Genomic DNA, 24,570 nt, shown 5'->3' on the forward strand with positions numbered 1-24,570 from the left:
CTATATTTTGTGTATGCACTCCAGTGTCCAGATCAACAAAATTGTAGCTGTGATTAAATTTGTCATGGCTGAAGCCAGCTTTTTCTAGTTGTTTTGTTTGGCATGCTTTCCAGGAGTCTGAGTATATAATGTTGCCTTCTTTGATTTTTTTTGTATTTGGTCAAACAATGTAGAGGCACTTCTATCAGGCACTTTTACTACAAACGTTTCTTTCGTTTCCCTACAGATCCCTCCGAAAATCCACTGTTGAGGTAGGATACAACCGCTGTTATTTTTCCGCCGAGTAAATAAACTTTCGTCGATTTCCACTATATGCCCTGGCCCTCCGATACTCCATGGTACATACATCCCTTAAATAATTACTCCAGTCGATAACTGTTTTGTCAGCCATATCCAATTCTTCACGACAGAAATTAATGCTAGATAACTGCTTACACCAACAGTATATAAAATGAACAGCAGTTATAAAAGAAATTCTACTTCCTTCAAAAAAGTTACCTTCCCGAAGTCCTATATGCTGGTAGTATTTAGCAGAGTTGCATTTCCAACATATTTGTTTTCCATAGTATAATTTCATTTCATGTCCTGAACTGTATTCCTTAAAACTGTGTATAATTACATACTGTTGAAATAACTGAATTGCCTCCTTATCTGTCTTAGGTAAATCCCACAATCGCATTTTTAACAAAACTATGACTACAGCAATCTACTTAGACGGTTAATAACTATATGCCTTTTCAATAATCTGTTGACTAGAGCTTTGACAACTTTTGTATAGCAAGAGAAATGGAACACATACAGAGATACATTACTGACATAGGTAAATAGTGGTAAAAAAAGGTCAAGCTATTTTTAAAATGTTCTTTTCTCTGTGTTTTCAAGTTTAAATAGTATTATAAATTAAAAATATTATAGAAAAGACGTTATTTAGTTTTAATACTGTTAATTCCATTTTTTTAAGGAAAACATAAGCAAATAGTGTTAGCGTGAAAATCTGGTTGCGATAATACGCAAGTACCAAACTTTCATTTAAAGGCTCACTGCTGCTTTTCTGCTGTGTTAAACATTTCTGCAGTTTGTTTCACACCCTCCCTCCCTATTGGTATGCTGTTCTTATAGTTGGTGGCTTTGCAGTTGCCCGCCCCTACTGTAAATTTGATCTGGGACCCTCCTCCCAGTCCAGTGTCATTACCTCATTCTACCTAATGCAGGGAGAACATTTGAGAAGGCCAATCAGCTATTTCCACTTAAAAAAAAAAAATTCTAAGCTTGTTTCCTGCCTTTCCTGTGGGTAGTCTAGTCTGGATACAGATTTGCTGTGTCTAGGACTATTTGTGGGCTTTTAAGCCCCCGCGCCTTTCTGTGTTGGAGGGAAGCCTTCTATCTTAATTTTGTTTCTTAGAACTAGCCAGTTTTTTAGTTTCAGCACTCAAGTCTGTTTCTTCGAGATCAGCACTTGTTCAGAACTTATTGCAAGCACTAAATAAGCTACAAATTACTACAACACTCATCTTTCCTCACTGTCTAGAGGAAAACAGTTTCTAGTACTTAACAAATAAGCACCTATCCAGGCATGTCTAAGGGTCAGCTCCCGGTGTTTTCTCCTGTCTACCTGATGAATCTGGGCATCATGGGGCAATGCAGCAATTACCTCATGTACACAAACAACCCTCTCCTCCTACCACCCAACACTACAACCTGTGAGAGATGCACTTATATAGCCAAACTGGAAGTAAAGCTCTCTTCACCTAAGACTGGACTAGACAGTTAAGAGGAGAAGGTAAACACTTGCACCACACCACACTCAGCACATAGTCCCTCAAAACCTACACCAACAAAACACACACATAGAAACACAAAACACACAGCTACATTCACAGAGGCTCTTAGTAAAAACCTGCCCAAGCAACAGGGACATCCAAAGCAGAAACACAAGCAACCTCCACCCCCCCCAACACAACCCAAATGACACATAGCCCACAAACTCAGTGTGCCACTCAACCACAGCACATAAGGCATAACAACATACCCAACATTCTAGTCATAGGTGACTCTGTAGTCAGGCACTCTGATGTTCCACTCACCAGGCTAAACAAGGAGAAAGTTACTGTCAGCTGCCTGTCGGGTGTCAGGATCTGCTACATAATGCATGCACTCAGGTCACTCCACAACAAATACAAATATAACTCTGTCATTGTCAATGTTGGTGTGAATGACCTGAGACGTACCTCCCTGGACTACATGAAAAGGGACATGGAGGAGCTGTCCGATCTTGTATCCCAGGCAAGTATGACCCTAACCCTGAGTAGCATCCTGCCATCACCCAGAATGATACCACAGTACAAGGACAAAATGACTGACTTCAACAATTGGCTAAGCTTCTGGTCTCATTCTAAGGGGATCCAGTATCTGTCTGCCTGGGATGACATGATCGACAAACCACGATGCTTTGCCAGAGATGGCCTGCACCTGTCGCCCCTGGGATTCCTGATACTGGCTAAGGCTCTAGCCACCCCTATAAAGCCTTTTTTAGGCAAGGTTCAAATGACAAATTCACCACCATAACAGGTACAAGCAAGAAGACTCTGAGGGTATTGCTACTCAATGCTAGAAGTCTAAACCTCAAAATGCACTCACTCGAGGCACTCCTTAAAATGGAGAACATCGACATCTGTGCAGTGACAGAGACCTGGTTCAAGGCTCTAGAGAGTACCCCTGCATTACCAGGCTATAATTCATACCACAACTTTTGGCCACCTAACCTGGACCAAACACTAAAGGTGGAGGTGTGTCGATATTCATTAAGGATATCCACACCTCCAGACTAGTTGCTCAGTATAATGCATCTGAGATTATCCAAGTGCAACTAATTCTGGGCAAGACCTCAATCCAAATTGTAGCTTGCTACAGATCCCCCACCATCCCCCAGGATTCCCACTCCAAATTTCTTGATACACTGGAAAATATTAGGGTACAACCTAACATACTAATAATGGGTAATTTCAACTACTCCGCCATTGACTGGGAAAACTATTCATGTACCAACTCTTGTGGTCAACATTTTCTGGAATTCATAAATTCCAATGCCTTGGATCAACTTATCCACACCCCCACCAGGGGCAGCAATATCCTAGACCTGGTTATTACCAACATGGGCAACCGGTGCTCCACAACAGAGGTCGATTCCTTGTTGGTCAGATCCGACCACAAGCTAATCACCCTAGACATCCACATCCCTCCCCCACCCCCCATTAGGGAAACCACAGTAAAACATTTCTCCAAAGCCAACTTCACGCTTCTTAAGACAGAAGTGGCAAACTTCACGACACCCATGCAGATGGGCAATAAAGGTATGACTGGTGAAACCTACACAAATGCACTTTATAAGCACTTACACGAGTGCATGGATCGTGCTATCCCTAACAGAACCAAGATGCTATCCTCCAAAAAAAGGAAGCCAGTCTGGTGGTCTTCTGCCATAAACAATCTCTACAACAGAAGAAAGAAACTGTTGCAAAAAAGAGTAAAATCCCATGATTGGAGGAACTCCCTGGTCAGGCTCAGTAAGAAACTGAGATCCCTCATAAAATCCTCCAGAGCTAGTTACCAAAACAAAATCGCCACTGACTCTAAAGACAACCACAAAGCATTCTATAGCTATGTCAAGAATCTCAATGGCAACACTCAGATCTGCTCTGAGTTACAGCACAATGGTACTAAATATACAGAACCAACTGATATTGCCAACATCCTGGCAGATAGGTTCAGTGCTAACTTTACCCCCATGTCATCCCCTAAAGGGCCCATCTCTATACCAGAAGAATGCAAGGTTCCTGTAATCATGGCTGCACAGGTAAAAAACACACTATCCAAAGCCAAGAACACAGCATCCATGGGACCTGGCAACATCCCAGGCTGTGTTCTACATGAACTACAGAACGAACTGACACCCCACCTAAGTACCATGTTCAATCATAGCCTCACCTCAGGCTATATGCCCACTGAATGGCACACAGTGACGGTTATCCCACTCCACAAAGGGGGAGCCACCACAGACCCAGGAAACTACCACCCCATTAGCCTAATGAGCCTGGTCTGCAAGGCTATGGAACGTATCAACGTGGAACTTATAAACAATGACATTGGTAATCTCCAAACTCAGGACCCCACCCAGTTTGGGTTTGTAATAGGCAGATCATGTCTCCTAAACCTGATAGACTTCTTTGAAGCAGTCACCAAAGCCGTAGATGAGGGTAAGGTGGTTCACACAGCCTATCTAGATCTTGCCAAGGCTTTTGACACCTTCCCCCACTCTGGAATTATAGACAAACTCACTAAACTAGGTATAAATCCCTATGTCGCAAGATGGGTTGCCAACTGGCTCACTGACAGAACCCACACTGTGAAAGTAGCAGACTCCAAATCCAACTTCAAACCAGTGACAAGTGGAGTACCACAGGATTCAGTCCTGGGTCCTCTCCTGTTTGGTATCTACTTCTCTGAAGTACAAGCTAACACAGAAGGTCTTTGGGTAATGAAGTTCGCAGATGACTGCAAACTAGGAGACATAATCAAAACTCCAAAAGATGTGGACATCCTACAAAAGGGCCTCACAGAGACAGATGCCTGGTGTCAAAGCCATGGCCTCAAGCTCAATGCCAAAAAGTGCATTGTCATCCCTTTTGGTAAAAACTCTGTACCCATGAACTAGCACATAGGCGGTAGTCTACTCAAAACCGAAAGTGTGATAAGAGACCTTGGGACACAGGTGGACAGTTGTCTCTCCTTTGATAATCACATCACCATAGTAGTCAGGAAATCCTTCTATGTGACACACCTCATCACAAAAGGTTTCTCATCCAGGAAAAAAGAGGTCATTGTTCCCCTCTACTCATCACTCATTAGACCCATTATAGAGTACAATGCCCTTTTTGGTATGTACCTCACAAGACATCTACAACAACTGGAAAGGCCACAGAAATACCTCACAAAGAGGATTACCGGCCTCAAACAGATGCCCTACGCAGACCGTCTCAAACAACTGCAGCTTTACTCCATCACACATCGCCTACTCAGAGGTGATCTCTGCTTAAAACACAAAGCTATGTCAAACCCAGAGCTTTTAGACATGCTCCACTTAAAGAAATCCCAATCCCTATGAGCTACACGCTCTAAGCACCTAAACCTTGTCACCACAATAAACAGAACGTGCTGGAGGGATAGATTCCTGTCCCAAAGACTTCCCATACTCTGGAACAATCTACCTATCTATATCAAACAAAGCTCCTCATTAGCACTCTTCAATAAAAATCTTGATGATTGGATGGGAGATAGGAAATTCACCCCGGGGATCACTTCTGTGGCTCTGCTCGACAGTGGCATAGGAAAATAATTTTCTTGGGTGGCGAAAGCCAGGGTACCTTTTGGCTAGGCTTATATAGGCCCTAGGGACAATAGCCTAGTACCTACCAATGAACCTATGAACCTATTTGTCAGACCACAAAGCCTTTGAAAAGGACTTAAATTCCTGCCAAAAGGTGGTAACCATTTTACATTCAAGAAACATATGTGATCAGTCAGCACATAAAGTTTCATCACATCGCCAACATTTATGAGTACTAGTATGTGAGATCAATGCCAATTTATGAGGGGTAATGTAGGTCCTATGGATAAACTTCCAAGTGAAATTTTTCCAGAAAGGAGATGAGGTTGTGTTATTAACTGATTTCAATGCCAAGGCTCTATCAGAGTCTGAAAATTTAGATGTATTTACTTTTGTAATATAACTCCATAAAGAATCTTCTGGTATTTGTAAGTCTGTTCCTAGCATTTTGTTAATCCTAGATAATGAAAAGCCTATATTGTGGTTAGTCATATTCAGTTCACAGAAAAGAGAGAGTACTTTTGGATGTAATGAAACATCAAGCACTTGATTTGATTTGAGCTCATTTAGTAGATGCTCTCTAAAAATCCGGATATTTAACCAGTTATTTTGATTAGAATTATACCTAGCCATAAGGCTATTTGTGTCATGGACATCCTTGTTACCAATGAATTTGTGCCAATATATTAGACCATTTTCCTTCATCATCATTAATTTCCCTATATTACATAAATCTAGACATTTTCTTGTCAATGCTACCGGAAACATTAAAAAAAAAGAGATGTTTTCTCTTGTAGTTACTGTTCATTATCTTTTTAAAGTTTTTTAATATGTAGCTGATACAATGAGGATATCTTTTGATTCTGTTTTTTTTAAAGATTACGTCTTTTAGAACCAAAAACATCTTATTATTATCTGTAAACATGTCATTATTTATTGTCTCATCAATATAGTTTCATGCAATTTCTTCCAGTTTGATGTATATTTATTACTTAACCACTGATTCATTATATTAAGTGTAGCTGCTTCAGCATAAAGTTCAAGATTCAGAAATGCAATGCCTCCCTTTTCCCATTCCCTACAATGCCAGTCATATCTTATTATTGGTTTCTGCGGATGCCATAAAAATTTAAACAGAAGTGAGTTGAGTTGTTTTATTAATTTTATAGGAGGTCCAACTATTATATTCTGAAATAGAAATAACATTTTTGGTAAAATGCACATTTTTATTAAGGATATTTTTTCTTCCATAGAGAAAAACATTTTTCCCCATTTGCTTTTATCTTCCTTGACCACAGTTATCAGGTTATTATAAATCAAATGTATAATGTCTTTCCAATTTGTTTTTATCTGCACACCTAGATATTTGAAGGTGTCATTTTTCCACTTAAAATTACTGTGTTTTTCTAATATGGTACTGATTATTTTGTTTAACAGTATAGTTCTCATTTTGTTAGTATTAATTTTAAGCCTGAAATTTCTCCAAAATTTTTTTAGAGATTTTATAATATGGTCTATTGAATAATCTATATTTCCAGTAGTTAACAGAATGTCATCTGCGAAAAGTTGTATTTTACAAGAGTGGTAAGAATTAATATCAAAGCTAACAATATTAATGTCATTTCTGATGTAGTTAGCTAATGGTTCCACTGCTAAGGCAAATAATAGGGGTGAAAGTGGGCAGCCTTGTTTGTTTCCTTTTAACATTTTGATTTGGGTATATAAGAAAGCCCCAATTTTGATGTAAGGCACCGAATTTTCATATAGCTTGTTTATTAATTTTATAAAGTCAGGAGAAAAATTAAATGATTCTAGTACTTGATATAAATACGGCCAAGTAATAGAGTCAAAAGCTTTGTCCAGATCTAAGCTAATGAAGGATAATTCTTTATTTTTCTTGTTCGCTAGATCTATTACAGATAGAATTTTGTTGACATTGTCTTGAACTTTCCTGTTCGATATGAAGCCTGTTTGATCTTCTGCTATTAATTTTGGCACAAATTGGTTTAATCTTTTAGTGAGAATTTATAAAATTTTAGAATCAACATTCAATAGAGATATAGGGCAATATGATGTTACAAGTTTGGGATCTTTGTCCTACTTTAAAATGGGAGAGATTATGACATATTTCATTGAGGGGAAGCGATTTTCATACTTTCTAAATTGCTCAAAAGCTGCTACTAGAATTTTTAGAGTTTCATCAGGAAGAAGTTTGTAAAATTCACCAATAATACCATCTATTCCTGAGGCCTTGTTGCTTTTAATGTTTTTAATATTTTCCTTAACTTCTATTAGTGAGATTGGTTTTATCAATTTGATGTTTTGTTCATTGGTTACCTTTTTAGTAATGTTTTCAATCAGAAACTTTTCTTTTAGAGTGTTGATAGAATCTGAATTAGTATTGTTTAACACTTCATGATAAGATCTAAACATTTCTAAGATTCCCTTTAAATCTGTCACTTGGCTATGTTTTTTTCTTGTGTTGTCAGTAAGTATCTAATGAAACAAGTGTAACTATACACAATCCTAAACATGGAAAATTAGATTCTTGGTTTTATGAATGCATCATTCAAACCACCATCTTCATACCCTAAGACTCTCGTCAATATCCATCAAGTGATTCTGCCTTCATTAAAATACTTATACAGATTAAATATAAGAACAAACCTTTGAATCACAATAACTAATGTCATGCAATAAAAATATAACATAGCTCCATACAGTGTATATGAAAGTGATATATACTAAATTCTAACAAACGATAGAACTTTATGTTGATTAATCTGACTAAAGTCAATAATTGGGATATCTCAATTCCCAATAAAATATAAAATATAAAGAAACAAAGAACATAAATAATAATAATAATAGTTTATCATGAAACTGAAACCTATTATTTACATGTATGAAAACTATCTGTATTTGTCATAAAGTAAGTATAAAAATAAATGTCTGATACTATATCTAAAATTCATCCTTCCCTCCTCTTCTTCCCCTTCTTCTGTACAATATTAAAGTATCAGATTTATGTTATTGTATAATCCTGCATTTTATTGATCCTAAAGAACTTTAAAGAATATTTCATTAAATTTCCCATCTCACAACCCTTTCCCCCTTCCCACTCAAAATTATCTTAATCCACTGATCTAGATGTTTAGATAAGGATTATATGTACCAAAATATACCATTTAATAGATCAGTAGACATAATGATTAATTATAGTCTAACATAACTTCCACTATAGATTAATCTCATATTGGATATCAGAGAACATCTATTAGTTTATATACATTGCAACATAAAAGAATATGAGAGGTGTTTAGCTTATCATGTTTGATGAACGTCAAGTATACTTAGTGAGATTTGTTTTATACATTCCAGTCATTAAAGCTGTACAAACAACTAGTCGGTAATAAAATATACTTGCCCTTACAACAGAATTATAAGCTTCTACCTGAACTTTTATACGTCTTTAAAATATCAACATAAATATGGGAGATACAGTACCCTTCATTTGTAAAATATTTACTTAAACTATATCCTCTATTAAAACAAGGTACCTTAGATATGTAACTATGTTTCTTATACTCCATACCAAAAAAATGGGGGAAACTTTCTCATGTATTAATTATTCAAAACCTGCCTGGACTCTAGGAAAACCAAATCTTATTCAGAAACTAACCTTGAAAACTCTAACTACTGTACAATGCATTTGACATCTATAGAAGCTTTCTTATTAAATGAGTAGTACAGTTAATGTGTGGCAAGCTATGCATGCATTGTGAAGAAATAGGCAGGTAAATATAATGATGTAGCAGTAATAGTATAACTGTGAATAAATCACATTACTGGCTATATAAAAGCAACTTTATATCAGAAACCACACTAAAGAGAAATTACTATGCATACAAAGTTATGGGAGAATCAGAGCTATTATTTACTAACAACAAGTACTGTATTTGCCCTAATTCAACAGTATAATGTATTGATGCAATTCTCTCATGACATGTTAAACACATTCCTGAAAACAAAATGCTATGAGGGTAATACAAGCCAGTATTTCTGTGACTAAAAGGAGTCTGATTATTTAAATGCAAGAACATCATTAAAATAATAAAATACAGCTTCTTTTTAAGTTATAAGCTGTAACTTACAGTTTTAGTGTCTAAATAAGCTGAAATTTTCTTAAAAATGGCTATACAACAGTGAGACACCGTTTTCCTTCATTGAAGATGTTAAACAGTGTGTGACGTGAGTTCAAATGTCATCTGGCTCACTCTTTCTGTTCCCATGCTCATACAGTGTCCTCAGGGCTCAGGAAAGCTGCAAAAATGCTCGAAGAATGGATCTAGTGAAGCTTTTCAACTTTATGGAGCCAATACAAGTCTTAAGGTTAGTAAAGTATACAGTTTGAAGAAAATGCCTTTTTAGCAGGTGCTCGCATGTTAAAAGACAGAATTTAGTGCATTTAAGGGGAAAAAAAGAAATTGTTAAGTAGATGTTACAGTAAATGTGCTCCCAAGCATAGAACATTACCCCTATCAATGTGACCTCATTAAAAATTCTATAAGTAAGTAATTACATAGTTTTATCTAACAATAAGGGTAATAAGCACACTTAATTGACTGCAATCAACTGCTGTTAATTCAAACAAAGGAATCTTCCTAGCTGCATGTCTCCTATATGACTCACATCCCCCATTTCCCTTTCAAATGAAATAGTTGTCTACTTCATGTTAATGTTACTAAGCCATACAAAAGGATGTTCGTTAAGTATTCACTATCTATCTATCTATATATATATATATATATATATATATATATATATATATATATATATATATATATAAAGTCCTGTTAAAGCATACTTTGTTTTTCTGCAAGGGCTAAGGTCAGTATCAAAAAACTTTAACATTAGGAAGTATTGGATGCTTTGTTAAATCTATGTAAGAAACATTATTAAAATAGAATCTGAAAGAGAGAAATGAGTAGAGAGAGGAAAGGAGAGGAAAGGAAAAGAAATTGTAAAGCCCAAATATGAGGAAGAAGAACAAAAGAAAACAATAAAAGATGTTTTTTTTTAAGTATATTAAAAGATTTTACCTTGTAAATATATTTTCTGGTTTCTTATGTTTTAAAATAAATATGTCCATTGCAAGCAGTAAAGGGAAAGATGAATTAACTTATTTCCCTTTAAGTTTCTTAATAGTTTTATTACTTGTTTTTCCATTAGTAGCTTGTCTTTTTAAACTTGGTAAAGAGAGGTCCATGTCTTCTAGTTTATCTAATATATTGTTCCTTCTGACAAAATCAGTAGTTTCTTCTAGATTGTTAAAGATTTTCTGCCCATCTGGTAAAGTAATCCTTATGCTAGCTAGAAAAAGGATCTGAGCCTTTATTTTTGTCTTTTTAAGGTTTTTAATTAGAGGAATGCATGCTTTCCTTTTTGTTATAGTGGTAGACGTATAATCATTGTCAAATCTAATGTTCCTTCCATTGTCTTGGATGGGATTCCCTGCCCAGGCAGCTCTCAGAACTAAATCTTTATCCTAAGTAGATACAAATTTGACAATAATGGATCTCACTAAGGATGAATTTTTTGAAAAAGATGGATTAGATAGAGACCTGTGAGCTCTCTCAATTTCAATTGACAGGGATTCAGGAAGGTTTTAATATCTTAGGTAGCCAGTTGTTAAAAATAAAAAAAATCATGTTGTTACTTCATGTCTTTTTAGGGACCCCATAAATTCTAATGTTTTTTTTTTCTTGATCTTGATTCCAGGTCCTCTATTTTTTCTGTTAGGGAATTATTTTGCTTCAGAAGAAATTTAATTTGAATATCATTCTCCATTTGTCTTCCATCTAATTCATTGACAGATTCCTCTATGCTGGCAATTTGGTTTGAGTGTTTTGTGATTATTTCTTTCAAATCTTCAATTTGTTTCCTGCTTTCTTTTCTCATGTTTTCCATTATGTGTTCCAAGTTGTCCATGTTTGTCGAGAGGTCTTGAATACTACAAATTATAGTTTAGAGTTTTTTTTTTCAAGAGAGTATCTTGAACTGAAGATTTTGAGAGGCTCATGGCTTCAGCAATCTGTATACAGCTTTAGAGGTTCTGACAGTAAATTGTGAGGAAAATTCAATAAAAGTTTGCATTTTTTCCCAGTAGATAATCCAGAATAGTATAAGGAATAGCTATGATGTAAAATCTTCAAAGTGTTTTAAATAAAATTATAAAAGTCCTGTCAGAAACATTACTTAAGAGTCAGATCAACAAGAAAGTGCTGTTCTCACTCTAGCATCTTGGCCACACACCCCAGCATGGATTTTTCTGAAGAGTATGAAGTCTGAAATTCAAACTTATATGTCTACCATTACTTTCTGACTTTGATTCTCAATGATTTACCACAAAACCAAAAATTTTAAGAAGAGCACACCAAAAAATATGAGACAAAAATCTGGACAGTAGAGAGATATGATTAGCACCCATTGGATTCTTAAAAACATCCAGCATTTTTAATGATAGATCATATTTGATCATCTTAACTGAATTTTAAAAATGGATCTCTCATATTATAAGTGTAGGAATTATCTTTGAAGTATTCAGTGGGATATGCAAGAAGCATTTTTATAGAACATAAAACAGGATAATTTAAGTAAATCATGATTTACATGTCACAAACCAAATACTCATTTGGTCATACAGAAATGTTCTTAAGTTACAATAAGCAGGTCAGTTTTCATTTAGCTTAAATTAACAGCATCCTGCATAGTTCATTATAAAACCTGTTCTTAGTTGATCTGTTCACTGCAACCTTTCAAAACATACTGAAGCATAACTATGTCAACATGGTACAATTGACAGTTAAGTTTAGGAGTGGTGAATCATTTTTGAAAATCCCTTCAATTTAGCCTCACCTTCTCACATTATTATTGTGGATGTCTCATAAGCAAAGTAGTTTTAACTGTACCAAGATCCAAAGATAAAAACATTTAGAAGAAGTAAAATAAACATATAAATGTTTAAATTCATTTAAGAAGCTACTTCTCCTCCTTATCTTTTATTCCTCACCCTTTTCGCATGTGCCCTCTATACTCTTGAGTGTTTTGGTAGATTCGTTTTCCATCACCTATTCCTGTGGTTGATTCCAAGGGTGTCTATCCATTTCTATGAAAAAAGTACTATAGGATTATCCAGGAAGCTCTAAGACTTTAAAATCTAATTCCATTGCTCCCCTCTTCTGACCCAGTCCTTTCTGTTTTGAATCACTACTCCTCATTTATCTGACATGATCTTTTACACTCACATGAAACTCCACCTCCAGTTTCTTTTCATGTCTACTGAGAAAGTCAAGACATGCAAGTAAATAGACAAAATTAAATTAGATATTCATAAAGGCAACTTAGCTTCAGAAAAAGAATTAGAAGACCTCAACAAAAAACACTTAGAGATATTGAACCATAAAACAGTGATTAATCTAGAGAAGGTCAAGCTATCCGCTTACTCTATGAATCCAAAAAAATCAAAGGAGCATAGCTAACAGGATGAAATGATTGATAAAGACAAATCAGGTAAAAGAAATATACAATATAGATGAAAAATGAAAAGTATCAGACTTAGAAGGAATTCTAGAAGCCAATTCTAGAAGCCTTTAGAGTGTATTTTAATAAATGCAATAGTCAAGAAAATAAAGTGGAATCAAGTGAAGCAATTAGAAAATTCCTTATGGAAAATATAAGACTAAGACTATTAGATGAACACGGAAAAATAATAGCTAAAGACATAAGTATGACAGAAATGAAAATTAAAATGCAAATCAAGAAACTAAAATTAAACAAAGACCCAGATAATGATAATATGATACCAGAGATGTTTAAACTACTATCTAATAATGTTTTAAATCTAATACTAAATGTGTTCACATCAGTTAAAGAAGGCAAGAAATGCCCTCCTTCTTGGAAATACACTCAAGTATCACCAATTCTGAAACAAGATAAAAAATGGATGAGTGTACCTCATACAGATGCATACGTTTACTAAATATAGATTATAAAATATTCATGACAGCTCATGCAAACAGAGTAAAACAGATATTGCCTTTATTGATAGAGAATGATCACACAGGCTTCATTAAAAACAGAAATACATATGACAATATAAAGAGGATTTTGCCCCTTATTGATTTCATAAACAAAACAAAAAATAAAATGAATGTTATTTGCCTAGATATTAACAGTGCTTTCAGTTCTGTGACTTGGAAATACCTTTGGCTTGCACTGGTGGAGTATGGCTTTTTGAAAAAAATTACTTCACTAATAAGGTCTCTTTATGATAAATCTTCAGCGTACATAAAACTAGGATCCTGTATGTCAGAATCTATTACCATTACAAAAGGTACAAAACAGGGTTGTCCACTTTCCCCTTTGTTATTCCCATTAGTAATAGAACCATTAGCAAATTTCATACATGCAAACCCAGACATTCAAGGAATACAACTAGATACTGACCATGAGTTCAAGATTCAACTATCTGCAGACAACATTTCATTGAGTTTAAAAGAAGATAATAACACATTACAAGAACTATGGAAAGCAAAAAAATAGTTTAAGAATATTTATGGACTATCATTTAATGAAAATAAAACCAATATGTTACTAATAAATATGGACAAAGTAGTACTGAATAAAAAAATATCATAAATATCTATTTAAAAATGATGCAATCAAATACTTGTTTAAAGTTACAAATGACATAGATACAACAGTACAACTAAACTATAAAGAGATTTTAGATAATATCAAAGAACTCATACAAAAATGGAATAAGCTATTTTTTACCATGGAGAAAAGACTAGATATAATTAAAATGATTATATTCCCAAAACGTTTGCATTTTATACAAGCTTGCTCACTACCTCTAACTAAATCATATTTAAAACAATTTCAGGGGTTAATAACAAAATTCTTATGGTACCCTAAAAACCCTTGAGTTGCCCTAAGATATCATTTTGACAAATGGGAAGAAGGTGGAATAGGCTTACCAGATTTGGAAGGATACATAGAATTGTCAGCTTTAAAAGCAGTTTCTCCTCAGTTAAACAACGAATATGCTTCCAAATGGAAACTTGTACATGAAAAAATCTGGTTAAAACTACTCATGATACAATAAATAAACATATGGAAATAGTACCGAATCCCTTACTTTGGTTATTGAAGGAATATATGGCAACAAGGAAACACACAAATATAAAGTATAAATACATTATCAATGCCCTAAATACTTTTATGCACTTTGTAAACAAAAATCTAGATATAAGATATAAAAGCATGGTCTTTTTTCATATTCCCAATTGTTTATACACAAAATAATATTATAACTCAGGACTCAGTAGTAGTAAAAACACTTAGTATGAAAGGTCTAACTTACTGGCATCAGTTCATAAACACTAGTAAAGTACTAATGATAGAGCAAATTATAAGTGAGTTCAACCTTGAAAATAATATGTGGTGAACACTGCAGGGAATAAAGCAAACAGTTTTAAACCAACAGGCAATAATGCAGAAGTCTGGTAGGGAAAATGTTTCTAAGTTCATAGAGCAGTTAATAGCACTGATGGAATTTACCACAAATGTGAAGGGAATTTTATCAGTATTGTATAAATTAGTGAAAGAAACAAGAGTTAATAATAAACAAAATATATGGAAATACTATGAAACAGTCAATGGTAAAATACCAGATGATAAAGATAAAAAAATCATTCTTACATCTCCAAAACTAACATCTTTATCACTATACTGGCAACTTTTCACATGGTAATTTATACATAGAACATACTTAACACCACACAAATTAGAACTGATATATAATAAAGAAAATAGATGTCAGAGATGTGTGAATCACAATCAATAGCCAATTGACAACACGTTCTGTGAATGCCGTTTACTTAAACAGTATTGGGAAAGTATCAAGTATTTGTTGCAGGCACTTTTCATTGATAATTTTCAACTTGCAAAATCTTTAGTTTTGTTGAATACACCTGTGACTTTTTGTGTTCCAAGGGAAAAAATATGTAATTCTTTGGACTCTCCTTGCTATTGCAAGGAAAACTATTACACAGAACTGGAAAGCTATAACTCATTGCAATGTTAAACATTTCAAGAACATGGTTTTATCAGTCTCACAGTTGGAATTGAAAACAATCAGGGGAAGAACAGAACAACCTATTTCCTTAAGCACTGCCTGGCAGAATGTAAATCAAGTGCTGGAAACAGAAGACTACAATAAATTATAATCTAATTCAAGGACACATTCAACAAAACAGTTTTTTTCAAGTATAGACATCCTATGTAAATAGTTGGTTTTGTAATGTTTGTTTTTGTAATTGTTTCTTCACATTAAGCTTTGACTATGTAATTATTTCTTTTATATATATATATATATATATATATATATATATATATATATATATATATATATATGTATACTGTATATATGTTTACATTTGTGAAACTCAATAGAAATTTATTCAGTAAAAAAAAAAAGACATGCAAGTAAACTTACCATAACAGTAGATATTTGAATTATCCCTGCTGCAGTTGCCTTAGCTATATGGGTTACACCCTGCAGAGGATATCACAGCCAGGCAGCATCCAAAGTAGCAGGACATCTTCCACAGATGCAAATCCCTTCATGCCAATGGAGAGAGAGAGAGGCTGAGCCCTGACAGGACATTTTCAGGAATAGCAAAAAGTAAATGTCCTTACCCTGGGATAAAAAAAGAAAAGAAAGAAAAACATGCTAAAAACAATGGCGTAGCTACTGCACAAGTGATCTTTCAAACATCTACTGTTATGGTAAGTTTACCTACACAAATGTACTATGTTCTTCATATTGATCACTGTTGCAGTAGCCTAAGCTTTATGGGTAGATTACCATAACATAGAACAACTGGGAGATGGAAGAAGAAAGGTCCAGAAGCCCCCAGAGAATGGCAGAGAATGGTCTTAGCAAAGTCTGACCTAGATCTAGGGAAGGAATCTAGCTTGTAGAGGACAAAGTTACTGCATCTAGAATGTGTCTAGAGTCCAACCCTTCCCAAACAGCCACAGGTGAAGCTCTGGCCCTGGTAGAAACTGCATTGACCATGTCTGTAATAGTGTTCTTGTAATGAGAATAACAAAGTGTAATGGCCTGAGAGAGCCACTTGGAAATAGTCTGCTTTAACACAGGTTGTCCCTTTTTCTTTCCATCACATGAACTGAACAACTGATCAAAAGTTCTGAAGATTATGTTCTGTCAAAATGAGTTGTCTGTGGACCTCCAAGATATAAAGTCTCTTTCTCCCTCATTTTGGGGTTCAGCAAAAACACAGATAGCTGGATAGTTTGGGATACTGTAAACTCAGATAACACCTTAGGAATAAATAAGGAATAGTTCTCAAGGAATACCTGTCTCTGTGGAAAATGAGATCAAGTTGCCCATCATAACAGCTTACAACTCATATACTCTTCTTGCAGAGGTCAGAGCAACCAGTAAAACTGATTTTGATATTAAGAACCTCAAGTCAGTCAGAGGAGCAGGTTCAAATGGAGAATGTGTTAGCAGCTCGAACACAGAATTAAGAAAAAAAAAGATTCCCTGGCATCTTGCTGCTTGATGTTAGTTTCCAGTGCTCCTATCAGGCAAGGTCACTGAAGTGATCCCTGGGGTAAATCTTCTATTGCCCATCCACTCGTCAAGATTTCTATTGAAGAGGGCTAGTGAGGTGCTCTGCTTAAATGATTGGGAAGTCTGTTCCAGAGCATGGGTAGTCTCTGGGTTAGGAATCTGTCCTTCCAGCATGTTCTGTTTATTGTGGTAATGAGGTTGAGGTCCCTGGAGCATGTGGCACTGAGGGATTGGGATTTCTTCAGATGTAGCTTATCTAGCAGTTCTGGGTCAGACATGGCTTTGCAGATCAAGCAGAGATCACCTCTAAATAGGTGATATGAGACAGAGTATAGCTGGAGCTTTTTGAGTCTGTCTGTATAGGGCATGTGTTTAAGGCCCAGGATCCTCTTAGTGAGGTATTTTTGTGGCCTTTCCAGTTGTTGTAAGTGTCTAGTGAGGTACATGCCAAATGGGGCATTGTATTCTATAATAGGTCTGATGAGGGATGAGTAGAGAGGGATTATGACCTCTTTCTTCCTGGATGAAAAACCCTTTGTAATGAGATGTGCCACATAGAATGACTTTCTGACCACAGTGGCAATGTGGTTGTCAAAGGAAAGATTGCTGTCAACCTGTGTCCCCAAATCTCTTATCACACCTTTATTGTTTAGTGGACTACTGCCAATGTGGTAGTTCATGGGCACCAAGTTTTTCCCAAAGGGAATGATGGTGCATTTTTTTGGCATTGAGCTTAAGGCCATGGTTATGGCACCAGTCATTGGTCACAGTAATGCCTTTTTGAAGCATGTCTACATCAGCTGGAGAGTCAATAACAGCTCCCAGTTTGCAATCATCTGCAAACTTGGTCAGCAAAAGTCCCTTTACATGGGCTCGAACTTCAGAGAAGTAGATGCCAAACAGGAGAGGACCCAGGGCCGATCCTTGTGGGACTCCACTTGTAACGGGTCGGGAGTCAGATTTGGAATCCGCTACTTTCACAGTGTGGGTTCTACCACCAGTTTGAAACCCACCTTGTGACATAAGGGTTTATGCCTAATTTAGTGAGTCTATTTATGATTACTGAGTGAGGGATGGTGTTGAATGCCTTGGCAAGATTGAGGTAGGCTGTGTGAACTACCTTGCCTTCATCCACAGCTCTGGTGACAGACTTGAAGACGTCTATCAGGTTGAGCAAGCATGATTAATGTTTCACAAATCCAAACTGCGTGGGATCCAGAGTTTGTAGATTCCCTATGCCCCTATTTATAAGGTCTATGATGATGCACTCCATAGCCTTACATATCAGACTAGTCAGGGTAATGGGCCAATAGTTCATAGGGTCTGTAATCACTCCCCCTTTGTGGTGTGGGATGACTGTAGTGGTGCACCATTCGGTAGGACCAAAGCCTGAAGTGAGGTTGTGATTGAACAGGGCACTCAGATGTGGTGCCAGTTCACTTTGTAATTCATGTAAAACACAGCCAGGGATATTGTCAGGTCCCATGGAAACTGTATTCTTGGCTTTGGATAGTGTGGTTTTAACCTGTGCAGTAGTGATATGAGGAACTTGGCAATCCTCTGGTATTGAGATAGGCCCTTTAGGGGGTGAAAGTGAGGTAAAGTTCACACTGAACCTATCGGCCAGTATATTGGCGATATCAGTTGGCTCAGTATATGTGTTGCCATTGTGCTGTAGCTCACAGCAGATCTGAATATTGCTGTGTAGGTTCTTGACATAACTATAAAATGCCTTGTGGTTGTCTTTAATATCAGCTGCAATTTTGTTTTCATAGCTAGCTTTAGGGAATTTGATGAGGGAACTCAGTTTTTTGCTGGGGCTAACAAGGGAGTTTTTCCAGTCTTGGGACTTCACCTTTCTCTGCAACAGTTTCTTCCTTCTGTTTTAGAGTTTGTTTATGGTACGGGACCACCAGATTGGCTTGCTTTTTTGGAGGAGAGTGCCTTGGTTCTGTTTGGTATAGCCCATTCCATGTAGTTGTGTATGTGTTCATATAGTTCATTGGTGTATGATTCAGCAGTCATGCACCTATTTTCCATTTGCATGGGTGTCATGAAGTTAACCACCTCTGTTTTTAGAAGCCCAAAGTTAGCTTAGGAGAAGTTTTTCACGGTTGTTTCCTTTACGGGGTGTAAGGGTGGGATGTGCATATCCATTGTGATTAGCTTGTGGTCATATCTGACCAGTGAGGAGTTGATTACTGGTGTAGAGCAATGGTCACCCACGTTAGTAATGACCAGGTCGAGGATGTTGTTACCCATGGTAGGGGTAAGAATGAGTTGGTCCAAGGCATTGGAATTTATGAATTCCAGAAAGCATTGAGCTAGTGTGTTGGTACATGAGTCATTTTCCCAGTTAATGGAGGGGTAGTTAAAGTCCCACAGTATAAGAGTATTGGGTTGTACCTTAATATTTTCCAGGGTGTTTAGGAATGTGGAGTGGGAGTCTTGGGACATGGTGGGGAATCTATAGCTGACTACATCCTGGATGGCAGTCTTACCCAGTGTTAGTTGTACCTGAAGTATCTCTGATGCATTATGTTGGGCTACTAGTCTGGAGGTGTGCATATCCTTTATAAACATGGAGACACCATCACCACTTTCAGGGCTTTGGTCCAAGCTTTGGGACCAAAACGGGTGGTATGAGGTATAGCCTGGTTGTGCAGGGGTGCACTCTGGAGCCTTGAACCAGGTCTCTGTTACTGCACAAATGTCGATGTTTTCCATTTTAAGGAGTGCTTTGAGCAAGTGCATTTTGAGATTTAGACTTCTAACGTTGAGTAGCATAACCCTCAGATTACGTTTGCCTGCATCTGTTATGGTGGTAGTTTTGTCTTCAGGATATTGCCTAAAAAAAGGCACTGTAGGGGTGGCAAGAGCCTTGGTCAGTATCTAGAATCCCAGTGATGATAGGTGCAGGCCATATCTGGAAAAGCATCTAGGTCTGTCGATCATATCATCCCAGGCAGACAGATACTAGATCCCCTTAGAATGACACCAGAAACTTAGCCACTTGTTGAAGTCAGTCAGTTTCTCCTTATACTGTGGTATCATTCTGGGTGACGGTAGGATGCTACTCAGGGTTTAGGTCATACCTGCCTGGGCTACAAGATCCAAGAGCTCCTCCATGTCTCTTTTCATGTAGTCCAGGGTGGTACATCTCAGGTCATTCACACCAACATGGACAATGACAGAGTCATATTTGTACCTGTTGTGGAGTGTCCTAAATGCATGTGTTATGTGTCAGATCCTGGCACCCGACAGGTAGCTGACCGTATCTTTGTCCTTATTCAACCTAGTGAGTGAAACATCAGTATGCCTCATTATTGAGTCACCTATGACTTGTGTATTGGGTAAGCTGTTTTGCCTTAGGGGCTTTGGTTGAGTGGCACACTATTTGTCTGGGCTATGTGTCTCATGGTTTGTGCTGGGATGTGATGGTTACCTGCATTTCTGCCTTGGAGGTCTCTGTTGTTTGGGTAGATTTTATTGAAAGCCTCCGCAAAAGTATGTGTAAGTTTTGTGTTACTATGTGCAAGTTGTGGTGGTGTATGTTCTGGAGGGCTATGTGTTCCGTGCGGTGTGGTGCATGTGTTGACTTTCACCTCTTGACTGGCTTGTCCAGTCTTGGCTGGAGAGTGCTTGGCTTCCAATTTGGCTATATATGTGCATCTCTCACTAGTCAGAGTGTTGGGAGGTAAGAGGAGAGGGTTGTCTGTGTACATGAGGCAGTTGCTACATTGCCTCAGGATGCCCAGGTTCATTAGGTTAACATGGGAAAGCACTGGGAACTCACCTTTAGACATGCCTGGATAGATGCTCAATTTATTAAGTACTGAAGCTGCTTTTTTATTTTCCTTTATAGAGAATTTATTGCTGATAGCAGTATATATGCTACAGTAAATGCTACAAGAAGTTCTGAGCAAGTGCTGGATTGAAGTAGCCTAGTGTGAGATCAAAAAGATGAAAACTGGAAGATCTAAGGGAAAATTTGAATAGTAGACTTTCTGGCACCGGTAATAGTTTACCCTAGCTTAGCATAGCTGCACATCGTACAAGCCTGCGCAAACACAGGTTTTTAAGTCAGAAAGTTAAAAGGGATAGAAAGCAGCCCAAAATGTCCAATAAGGTACTATTTTAGAGCTGGAAACCATTCCTCTAGTGGTAGATAGGCTACTCAATGCTTACCACTCCCACTGTTAAGCAGAAAGGCTTCCCTATATCACTGTAAGGTCCGGGCAACTCAGAAACTTAAATACAGTCCTGAATTCAGCAAATCTGAATACGGACTATTCTAGTTTACAGAAATGGTGGGAGAAACAAGCAAACAATCAGAATTTTTTTTTTTTTTTTTTAGAAAAAGAAGTAGAAATACAGTAACTTTTAAACACAATACAGGCTAGCACCCTTGAGTGTGTAGCCACAAACAATAAATGCAGTTAAAATAAAGGCAATAACATAGAAAATGGTTAAAGTGCAGTAAAGATACTTAGAATGACTTAAAGTCTGTCTTTTTCCTTTCTGCTGCCTATGTAGTCTGTGGGACGCCAAAATGGGATCCACTAGTGTGTAGCAATAATACAGCAAGTACAGTTAAAATAAATGCAATTAAATGAAAAATAACTTAAATGAAGTGCTGAACAAAGTATAATAATGACAAAGCAAAATGGAGGTACTTAAAGCCTCTCTTTCTCCTTTCTGTTGCTCTTGTAGTCTGCAGGATGCCAAAACTGGATACGCAGAGCTTAAATGAGTGTAAACCCACACAAACACAGACATTTAAAGCAGAAAGTTGAAAGGGATAGAAAAGCTGCCCACATGGCCAACAAGCTACAATTTCAGAGCTAGAAACCACTCCTCTTGTGGTAGATAGGCTAACTAGTGCTTACCACTCCTACTGATAAGCTGAAAGGCTTCCCTCTAACACAGAAAGATCTGGGGAACTTAGAAACTACAATTTTTTTGTGTCTTTTGGCTTTTCCCGGTTAGGGGTCGCCACAGCAGAACTCCGGTCCGCTGGTAACTGGCAGTTGATTTTTTACGTACTGGCTTGCCAGGCCTGATGCACAACCTTTAATGAAGGTACACCCATTCACGCATGTTTCCATGCATAAGACGCTCTAGCTGAGAATCGAACTGGACAGCATCTTACTGTGAGGTGACAACGCTACGGCAGCACCACCACCGCGGTATACAATCCTGAATACAGCAAATCTGTATCTGGACTACTCTAGTAACTGGAAAGGTGGGAAAACAAGCAAAACAAGCTAGAACTTTTTTTTTAATATAACAGTAGCAAATGAGCAAACTGATTTAAACAAATTAACCAATAAAAAAGCTCACAACTGAGCCCTGTTCCAGCAGTCTTCAATCAGACAGGTTCTAACTGTACATTCCTGCCACTAGGGTGCAGGGGAACCTTCTCCAAAAAAAAAGATAGCCTAGGTTAGTGCTCAAGTTATACAAACAAAGCTAGATTCAACAGGTCTGAATCTAGTCTATGCTACAGCAAACAAGGTGCACCAATTTCAGAAAGAAACAGTTCAAATAAGCAGGCACAATAAGCCTTTGAACAGCAATTCCCAGCTCAGAAAGGGAGAATCTACCCTCTCCTCCCACAAGAGTGCAGACTACAAACTTTCTTAATGTAAAATAACTGGCCTGAAGCCCAAGTGCTTAAACTAGAACTCTATGGATTTTCCAGTTCTTGGATATGCCTGGTTGGGTCTACTTTACATAATCAAATTACCACTTACTCGACTTTCATAATGTCGAGACAACTTAACCGATAACCGCATTTCAATGACCTCTCGGAACACAGACTGGAAACTCCAGGTAGGTTACCACTAGGCCACACTACAAAACAAATTAAAACTGAAGCAAATTAAACTCACCCATGTGGGGGGCTTTGCCCTCCACACCCCTCTATATGGGGGGCTGCTCCCTCCACACCCCCCTAACTAAATATACCAACTCTGAGATTGCACTACAACAAGGTAAGGTGCAATGTTCATCACGGTGGCCAAGTGGTTTCAGTCACTGTTCCAAGAGGCTGTTAAAATGCAGTTGTCGGTTAAGTTGTATTGGCATTATGAATGTCAGGTATGTGGTATTTCAATTATCTAAAGTAGACCCATCTGATTAGGTACAAAAAAAAGGGGGCATTGTACTCAATGATAGGTCTGATTAATGCTGAATACAGTGGAACAATGACTTTCCTGGATCTAGATGCCATACCTTTGTATATATGTTGAACAACATAGAATGATTTCCTCACTACTGCAGATATGTGATGGTCAAAATCTAGATTACTGTCAATGTATGTCCCCAAGTCCATAACTACTGGGCCAGCTCTTAGGGGTGTGTTATCGATATGATAGTTATCAGGGGTGGATGACTTCCCAAAGGATACTATTATGTATTTCTTGGGATTTAGTTATAGTCTATGGTTCTAACACCAGTAATTTGCCTGTGGTAGCACTTCCTGGAGAACATTTGTGTCAGTGGGGTATTCAATGACCGCTCCTAATTTGCAATCATCTGCAGATTTAGTCAACAGACGTCATTAGCATTGGTTTTGACTTCAGAGACGTATATGTCAAAAAGGAGCAGTCTCAGGATGGATCACTGAGGGACTCTGCTTGTGACTGGCCTCTTTGTAGAGGTGGACTCCCCAATTCTAACTTCCTGGGTCCTGCCTGTGAGCCATGTAGCTATCCATCAAGTGATATAAGGGTTTGTACCTAATCTCTCAAACTTGTGAACAATGCCCGAGTGAGTTATTGTATCAAATGCCTTGGCCAGGTCAAGTTAGGTAGTGTGAACCATTTTGCCCTCATCCATTGCTTTGATGACCTTCTCAAAGAAGTCCACCAGGTAATGTAGGCATAACCTGCCCTTGACAAAACCAAACTGGACTGGGTCCAATGTCTGGAGATTTCCTATGTCATTATTGATTATTCTCATGATAATTATTTCCATGGCTTTGCATATGAGACCAGTGAGACTTATGGGTCTGCAGTTACCAGGGTCTATAGATGATCCTCCTTTGTGCATACATGCCTAAACTATTATAATCTGTTCTCTTCTACTTTTACTTCTTCTCTGATGTTCTCATTTCTTCATCTGTCACCACTGTTCTGTACTCCTTATTTTTCAGCTTCTTTGGCATTCCTTGTCATATACTACCCTGTCACTATGTTCGGATTGGCTACAGCCCCTCTGATTTTATTCTGGACTTCTTCATTCAGTCTCCCCTTCTCCTCAACCACCCCTTCCAGATACTTGAATGTGTTAACCTGTTCCAATATTTCCCTTATATCTCAATTCTCAGCTTCTTCTAATTTCCCCTATTTGCTGCCACTACAACGGTCGTATCTATACTCTGTATTGTTTTTACATTCTATTCCCCTATGTTTGCTGAAGCTTCTATTCAGAATTGCTTGTAATGCTACAGCATCTCCATACAGCATCTTTGTTGATCTGTTACCCCCACTTGTTCGTTAACGTAGTCCAACAC

The sequence above is a fragment of the Protopterus annectens genome, chromosome 4.part0 (assembly GCF_019279795.1).
Source record: "Protopterus annectens isolate FY-2018-M chromosome 4.part0, PAN1.0, whole genome shotgun sequence".
NCBI classification, from domain to species: Eukaryota; Metazoa; Chordata; order Ceratodontiformes; family Protopteridae; genus Protopterus; species Protopterus annectens.